Here is a 9,093-nt window from a genome sequence, read left to right on the forward strand (position 1 = left end):
TGTCTCTTTTGATCTTTGTTGGTTTAAAGTCTGTTTTATCAGAGACTAGGATTGCAACCCCTGCCTTTTTTTGTTTTCCATTGGCTTGGTAGATCTTCCTCCATCCTTTTATTATGAGCCTATGTGTGTCTCTGCACGTGAGATGGGTTTCCTGAATACAGCACACTGATGGGTCTTGACTCTTTATCCAATTTGCCAGTCTGTGTCTTTTAATTGGAGCACTCAGTCCATTTACATTTAAAGTTAATATTGTTATGTGTGAATTTGATCCTGTCATTATGATGTTAGCTGGTCATTTTGCTCGTTAGTTGATGTAGTTTCTTCCTAGCCTTGATGGTCTTTACAATTTGGCATGTTTTTGCAGTGGCTGGTACCGGTTGTTCCTTTCCATGTTTAGTGCTTCCTTCAGGAGCTCTTTTAGGGCAGGCCTGGTGGTGACAAAATCTCTCAGCATTTGCTTGTCTGTAAAGGATTTTATTTCTCCTTCACTTATGAAGCTTAGTTTGGCTGGATATGAAATTCTGGGTTGAAAATTCTTTTCTTTAAGAATGTTGAATATTGGCCCCCACTCTCTTCTGGCCTGTAGAGTTTCTGCTGAGAGATCAGCTGTTAGTCTGATGGGCTTCCCTTTGTGGGTAACCGGACCCTTCTCTCTGGCTGCCCTTAACATTTTTTCCTTCATTTCAACTTTGGTGAATCTGACAATTGTGTCTTGGAGTTGCTCTTCTCGAGGAGTATCTTTGTGGCGTTCTCTGTATTTCCTGAATCTGAATGTTGGCCTGCCTTGCTAGATTGGGGAAATTCTCCTGGATAATATCCTGCAGAGTGTTTTCCAACTTGGTTCCATTCTCCCCATCACTTTCAGGTACACCAATCAGACGTAGATTTGGTCTTTTCATGTAGTCCCATATTTCTTGGAGGCTTTGTTCGTTTCTTTTTATTCTTTTTTCTCTAAACTTCCCTTCTCACTTCATTTCATTCATTTCATCTTCCATTGCTGATACCCTTTCTTCCAGTTGATCACATCAGCTCCTGAGGCTTCTGCATTCTTCACGTAATTCTCGAGCCTTGGCTTTCAGCTCCATCAGCTCCTTTAAGCACTTCTCTGTATTGGTTATTCTAGTTATACATTCTTCTAAATTTTTTTCAAAGTTTTCAACTTCTTTGCCTTTGGTTTGAATTTCCTCCCGTAACTCAGAGTAGTTTGATCGTCTGAAGCCTTCTTCTCTCAACTCGTCAAAGTCATTCTCTGTCCAGCTTTGTTCCATTGCTGGTGAGGAGCTGCGTTCCTTTGGAGGAGGAGAGGTGCTCTGCTTTTCAGAGTTTCCAGTTTTTCTGCTCTGTTTTTTCCCCATCTTTGTGGTTTTATCTACTTTTGGTCTTTGATGATGGTGATGTACAGATGGGTTTTTGGTGTGGATGTCCTTTCTATTTGTTAGTTTTCCTTCTAACAGACAGGACCCTCAGCCGCAGGTCTGTTGGAGTTTGCTAGAGGTCCACTCCAGACCCTGTTTGCCTGGGTATGAGCAGTGGTGGCTACAGAACAGCGGATTTTCGTGAACCGCAAATGCTGCTGTCTGATTGTTCCTCTTGAAGTTTTGTCTCAGAGGAGTACCTGGCTGTGTGAGGTGTCAGTCTGCCCCTACTGCAGGTTGCCTCCCAGTTAGGCTGCTTGGGGGTCGGGGGTCAGGCACCCACTTGAGGAGGCAGTCTGCCCATTCTCAGATCTCTAGCTGTGTGCTGGGAGAACCACCGCTCTCTTCAAAGCTGTCGGACAGGGACATTTAAGTCTGCAGAGGTTACTGCTGTCTTTTTGTTTGTCTGTGCCCTGCCCCCAGAGGTGGAGCCTACAGAGGCGGGCAGGCCTCTTTGAGCTGTGGTGGGCTCCACCCAGTTTGAGCTTCCTGCCTGCTTTGTTTACCTAAGCAAGCGTGGGCAATGGCGGGCGCCCCTCCCCCAGCCTCCCTGCCACCTTGCAGTTTGATCTCAGACTGGTGTGCTAGCAATCAGCGAGACTCCGTGGGCGTAGGACCCTCTGAGCCAGGTGCGGGATATAATCTCCTGGTGCGCCATTTTTTAAGCCCGTCCGAAAAGCACAGTATTAGGGTAGGAGTGACCTGATTTACCAGGTGGCGTCTGTCATCCCTTTCTTTAACTAGGAAAGGGGACTCCCTGACCCCTTGCGCTTCCCGAGTGAGGCAATGCCTCGCCCTGCTTCAGCTCACGCATGGTGCGCTGCACCCACTGTCCTGCGCCCACTGTCTGGCACCCCCTGGGTAGATGAACCTGGTACCTTAGATGGAAATGCAGAAACCAACCATCTTCTGTGTCGCTCACACTGGGAGCTGTAGACCAGAGCTGTTTCTGTTCGGCCATCTTGGCTCCACCCCCAGGTTGACTTTTGACAATTTTATATACCCATATAACCACATCCCAGAAGAAGAATTAGAATGTTTCTATTACCAACAAATGTTTCTTCATCTCCTCCCAGTGGCATGCTGGAGCCAGCTCTCTGGGGCTGTGGGAGTCAACTGCTCACATGCATTCCTAACTCCTAGTTCAGTCATATCACATTGGCAGCTAGATACCTTGAGACTGGAAGTATTCACAGCATAAAAATCAACAAATGCTACAAATCAAAACTTTCACCCACCCACCGCCCCAGCTAGTTCTAAACGTTTAACAGATAATACTGATCCTTCCCCTTTTCTATCAATTCCTCCACCCTCCAGAGGTAAATCTTTTTTATTGCTCTCATTGTAGTGAGTTTTGCCTATTCTTGGATTTCTTATAATGGGATTATCCAGTCTGTATCCTTCTGGATCTGCTTTCTTTCACATAAAATAATATTTGGAAATTGATCCATGTTGTTGTGTATGTCAGTATTTCACTCCTTTTTAATTGATGAATAGCACTCATTGTCTAAACATACAACAATGCCATTGTCTTTTTTCTTGTTGATGGACATTTGAGCTGCTTCCAATATTGAATTATTATGAGTAACACCTTTATGATAGTATTGTGTTTGTCTTTCAGTAGACATATGTTTTCAATTCTTTTGAGTAATATAGGAGTGGGTTGCTGGGTCATAGAATAGATCTATGCTTAACATTATCAGAAAAAAAGAAACAGTTAACCAAAGTGCTTTTAACATTTTACTCTGCCATAAGCAATGTATAAAAGTTTTCATTATTCCACGTTTGCCAAGATTTAGTATTATTGACATTTTTAAAATTTTATTTTAGACACGTTGTGGGCACATAATGGTGTTTCATTTTGGTTTCAATTTGTGTGTTCCTGATAACTAATGATGCTAAGCCTCTTTCCAGGTGATCAATCTTGTGATCAACACTGGTAAAGGGTTTCTTTTTAGTACTTTGTCTACCTTTCTATTGGGTTGTTTTTTTCTTGTTATTCATGTGTAACAGATTGAGAATATCCATATGTCCTTTATGCAAGTCCTTTGTCCTAGCTGTCTATCTATCTATCCATTTTTCTATTTATCTATCTATCTATCTATCTATCTATCTATCTATCTATCATTCATCTATCTATCTATCTATCTATCTATCTATCTATCTATCTACCTACCTACCTACCTACCTATCAATATTTTTTCCAGTCTGTGGCTTGCCTATTTTTTTTCTGGTTAGTGGTTAAAAAACAAAATTATTTAACTATCTCTAGGTTACAAAGATATTCTGTTTTGTTTTCTTTTACAAGTTTGGAGTTCTAGCTAATGCTGGAATTTATAATCCATCTGAAAATTAGTATTAGTCACTGGAGTCAGGTATGGAGTGACAATTTTTTTTTTTTTTTTTTGCCTGTTTTTGAGATGGAGTCTCGCTCTGTTGCCCAGGCTAGAGTGCAGTGGCGTGATCTTGGCTCACTGTAACCTCCACATCCGGGTTCAAGCAATTCTCATGCCTCAGCCTCCTGAGTAGCTGAGATTACAGGAATGTGCCACCACACCTGGCTACTTTTTGTATTTTTAGTACAGATTGGGTTTTGCCACGTTGACCAGGCTGGTCTCGAACTCTTGACTTCAAGTGATCTGGCTGCCTTGGCCTCCTGAAGTGTTGAGATTACAGGCATAAGCCACCATGCCCAGCCTGTTTTGTTTTTTATTGCTGATTTTTGCAAGGGGTTTACCAATATTTTAATTTTTCAAAAGGATAAACTTTTGAATATTTTGATTTTTCTCTATTTGACTTTTATAGAGTTTCATATAAAGGGAATTTTATGTACTCTTGTCTGTATCTTAATAATAAGTCAGAGCACAATTAATATAATAATTAATAATAAGATACAGTATAATTATTTTGAGATGCATCCATGTTGTCATTAGTATTCATTATTGGTTCCTTTTTATTCCTTAGCAGTATTCCATTGTATGGATATACTACAGTGGAAGGACATTTGGGTTGTTTCTAGTTTTGGGCTATTATGAATATAGCCACTGTGAATATTTGAGTAGAAATTTTGGTGTGGATATGGGTTTATATTTTTCTTGAGTATATATCTAAGAATAAGATTGCTGAGTTGTATGGTATTTATATTTGTGATCATTTTAGAAATTCACGGTTTATTTTTTTAAGTGATTTTACCACTTTACAATCCCACCAATAATGCATGTGAATTCTTATTGCTCCACAACCTCATCAACAATTAGATTTGCCAGTCTTTTAAAATTGTAGCCATTCTAATGTGCATACAATAGTATACCATTGTGAGGGGTTTTTATGGTGTGTGTGTGTGAGACAGGGTCTTACTCCACCACCCAGGCTGGAGTGCAGTGGCATGATCTTGGCTCACTGCAACCTCCACCTTAGGTTCAAGCAATTCTTGTGCCTCAGCCTCCTGAGTAGCAGAGACCACACATATACACCACCACACCTGGCTAACTTTTGCATTTTTAGTAGAGATGGGGTTTCCCCCTGTTGGCCAGAATGGTCTCGAACTGCTGACCTCAAGTGATCTGCCCACCTTGGCCTCCCAAAGTGCTGGGATTATAGGTGTCAGCCACTGCACCCAGCCCACGGTTGTGGTTTTAACTTATATTTTTCAGGTGATGAATGACGCTGAGCATATTTTCATTTGTTTATTGACCATTTCTTAATGGTGTCTTTGGAAGAGCAGTTAATGATTTTAATGAATTATAATTTATCCAACTTTTATGTTTTATACTTTTTGAGTAACATGTCACAAAACTTTTTCTCTAATTAGTTTTCTTCTGGAATTTCTAAAATTTTACTTCTAGGTCTATCGTTTATTTTGAATTAGTTTTTGTTTACAAGGAGAGAGTAAGGTTGAAATTCTTGTGTTTTCTTAGAAAGGACCAGTTGTTCCAGAATTATTTGTAGATAAAGTTCTTATTTCTCAATTAAATTACCACGTCCTTTCTTTAAAAATCATTTTCAGTTTCATGTTCCCTAATGATTAATGATGTTGAGCATTTTTTTGCCATTTTTACCTCATTTGCCATTTGAATTATCTTTTTTTGAAAAGTGTCTATTCAAATCTTTCCCCATTTTTAAAATTTAAAATTTTTTTGTCTTCTAATTTTTGAGTTGTAACAGTTCTTAATACATTCTCGATATAAGTTATTTCTCAGATACATATTTTTGAACTATTTTCTCCCAGACTGTGGCTACTAACAGTGACTTCAAAAGCAATGTTTAACATTTTTATGAATTCCAACTTATTGAAATTTTCTTTTTGTGTTTTTTGATTCTTAAGAAATATTTGCTAAACATAAGATCATTAAGACTTTATCCTGATTACTTCTAGAATATTTACATTTTTAGCTCCCACATTTGTTTTCTCATCTATTCTGTGTTTCTTGTTGAGGTAGATAAAGATTGAAGTTCATTTGTAGATGGCTCTCCAATTGTTCCAGCAATGTATCTTGAAGAGATTGCTTTTCCTCTACTGAATTGCCACGGCAGCTTTGTTGAACATCGATTGACCACATATATGCATGTCTATTACTTGATTTTCTATCCTGTTTCATTGCTGAATATATCTTGTTTTTCCAAACCATGCAGAATCAATTATTCTAGCTTTACAATAAGTATTAAAATTTTAAATTGGGTTTTCCTTGTTATTTTTAAAGCTGTTTTAGTTCTTTTAGAAAGTTGATTTGCCAATGTAGTCCCATTACATTTTCATATAACTTACAGAAACTATTTTTTTAATTTGTAAGGGAAAAAAACCCTGCTGTTCATTTTGATTAGGATTGTATTGAACCTATAAATTAATTTGGGAGAGAATTTGTTATAGGACCAACAGGTTCATATACCTATCACACAGTAACAGACCAATTACCCTGAGACAGTAGGGTTTGCAGCAAAGGAAGAGTCTAATGATCACAGGGCAATGAGTGAGGTCATCGGAAAAGACCGTTAAATCAGCTCCCTGAGGATTTCTGGGCTGGAGTTTTTAAAAGGATCATGGAGGGCAAGGGACTAGAAAATTTGGGTCATTGATTGGTTGGGGTAAAGGAGATGAAGTACTCTGGATGTGGAAACTGTATTATTTTGTGAGTCAGCTCCTGTGGGGTCCTTCAGACCAGCTGACATCATTAGTTTCATTAGTATGCATGACCTGAAAGAATGTCTCAAATGGAAAATGTAATGTTTTATAATGTTCAAGATATTATCTATAGAGTAGATAAGGGGAAAGATAATCTTGTAATAGGATCTCGATGATTTTGAGGCAACAGGCACCAAACAACTCTGAGGAAGCAGGTCAGAGAGCACCTGACTTAGTGATTAATGCTAAATGTGCTGAAACTTGTAATAAATCTTACATATTTCCTGTCATATTTACCCTAAGTATTTTTTATATGGACTTGGTATTCTACAACATGGTATATCAATTTATTTCAATCTAAAGTCATTTATTAGTTCTAATAGCATTTTTGTTGATTCCATAGGATTTTCTATGTAGATAAATGTTGGCTGAGGATAATGTTAGTCTCTTCATTTTTAATTTGGATAAATTTTATTTCTTTTTTTCATCTTATTGCACTGATTAGAACTTTAGTACAATATTGAAAAATATTGATGACTATGGATATCTTTGTCTTTTTCCTGATATTAAAAGGAAGAATTAAGTCTTTCATAATTATGTGATGTTAGCTATGGAGTTCTTTCAGGGATGTCTTCTACCAGGTTAGGTAAGTTTTTTTATTTTCCAAATTTTCCAAGAGCTCTTTTGTTTTTTGTTTTCAGACGTAAATGATGGATTATGTCAAATGGTGGTATGGTTTGAATGCTCCCTCTAAAATGCATGTTGAAATTTAATCCCCAATGCAGTAGTATTGAGAGTTATGGTCTTTAAGAGGTGATTCAGCTCTCCGGTGCGTGCCTCCAAGATGACAAAGAAAAGAAGGAACAACGGTCGTGCCAAAAAGGGCCGCAGCCACGTGCAGCCTATTTGCTGCACTAACTGTGCCTGATGCCTGCCCAAGGACAAGGCCATTAAGAAATTCGTCATTTGAAACATAGTGGAGGCCGCAGCAGTCAGGGACATTTCTGAAGCGAGCGTCTTCAATGCCTATGTGCTTCCCAAGCTGTATGTGAAGCTACATTACTGTGTGAGTTGTGCAATTCACAGCAAAGTAGTCAGGAATAGATCTCATGAAGCCCACAAGGACTGAACACCCCCACCCCGATTTAGACCTGCGAGTGCTGCCCACGTCCCCCACCAAAGCCCATGTAAGGAGCTGAGTTCTTAAAGACTGAAGACAGACTATGGAGAAAAATAAAATGGAAATTGTACTAAAAAAAAAAAAAGAGGTGGTTCAATTATGAGAGCTCTGTCCTCATGAATGGATTAATTTATTTGTGGATTAATGGATTAAAGGATTTATTGATTAGTGGGTTACCATGAGAGTGAAACTAGTGAATTTATAAGAAGAGAAAGAGAAATCTGAGCATAATACATTAGAATGCTCAGCCCCCTTGCCATGTGATGCCCTGCATCAACCTGGGACACTACAGAAAGTTTAACTACAGGAGCAAGAAGACCCTCACCAGATGCAGTGCCTTACCTTTTGACATTTCAACCTCTATACCTGTAAGAAACAAATTTCCTTTTTAAAACAAATTACCCAGTTTTAGGTATTCTGTTATAAGCAAAGTAAGATAAATGGTCTCTTCAACTGTAGAGATGATCATTTGTTTCTACTTTGTTAATACGGTGAGTAATATTAATCACATTTTAAAAATTCAACCAATATTTCCTAATAAGATAAAAAGATAGACCCCACTTGGCAATAGTTTATATTTTAAAATATTGTTAGATTCTATTAGCTAAAACTTGTTAATAATTTTCACATTTATCGTTATTGTTAACATTGGTCTTTTGTTTTCTTTTTAAATAATACTTACGTTTTCTGATTTTTATGTCAGAGAAGTGCTAGCCTTATTCATTGCATAGGGAGGTTTTATTTTTCTTCAGTTTTCTGGAAGTATTTATATGGAATTTATATTACTCTTTTCCTAAATGTTTGATATAATTTACTAGTGAATTTATCTGGGCCTGAAGTTTTCTTGGTGGTAAGATTTTTAACTACAAATTCTATATCTTTAATATGGAGTCTTTTTTTTGCCTAATTTATCTTTAGATAGCTTTAGTAGTTTGTGTTTTTCAAGTAATTTTTTCATTTTAGCTAGATTGCCAAATTTGTTGCCATGAAGTTCTTCATAATATTTCCCTAGTGTCTTCTTAACTGTAGGATCTGTAGTGATGTTCTCTCTCTTCTGGATAATTTGTGTCTTTTTTACAAATTAGTCTGGCTAAAGGTTTACCAATATTTTTGATCTCAAAGTAACAGGACTTGGATTTTTTTCTGTTTTTAATTTCATAGATTTCTGTTCTTTATTATTTTCTTTTCTTTGCTTGCTTTTGTTTCATTTTGCTCTGCTTTTTTATTTTCTAGAAGTGAGAGCTTAGATTATTAATTTGAGACATTTTTTCCTAAAAGCTAACTGTAAGCATTTAGTGGTATAAATCTTACCCTCAGCACTGCTTTAGCAGCACCCTAAAACTTGTTTAAAAATTGCATATAATGGAAGTTTTGCTACC

At 37.6% G+C, this 9,093-nt stretch overlaps 1 pseudogene; it reads left to right on the plus strand.

Annotated features, from left to right (window-relative positions):
- The first annotated feature begins 7,378 nt into the window (after positions 1 to 7,378).
- Positions 7,379 to 7,725, plus strand: LOC101144275 (small ribosomal subunit protein eS26-like; annotated as a pseudogene).
- Positions 7,726 to 9,093: the final 1,368 nt, after the last annotated feature.

Source organism: Gorilla gorilla, chromosome 1, assembly GCF_029281585.2.
Source record: "Gorilla gorilla gorilla isolate KB3781 chromosome 1, NHGRI_mGorGor1-v2.1_pri, whole genome shotgun sequence".
Classification (NCBI taxonomy): domain Eukaryota; kingdom Metazoa; phylum Chordata; class Mammalia; order Primates; family Hominidae; genus Gorilla; species Gorilla gorilla.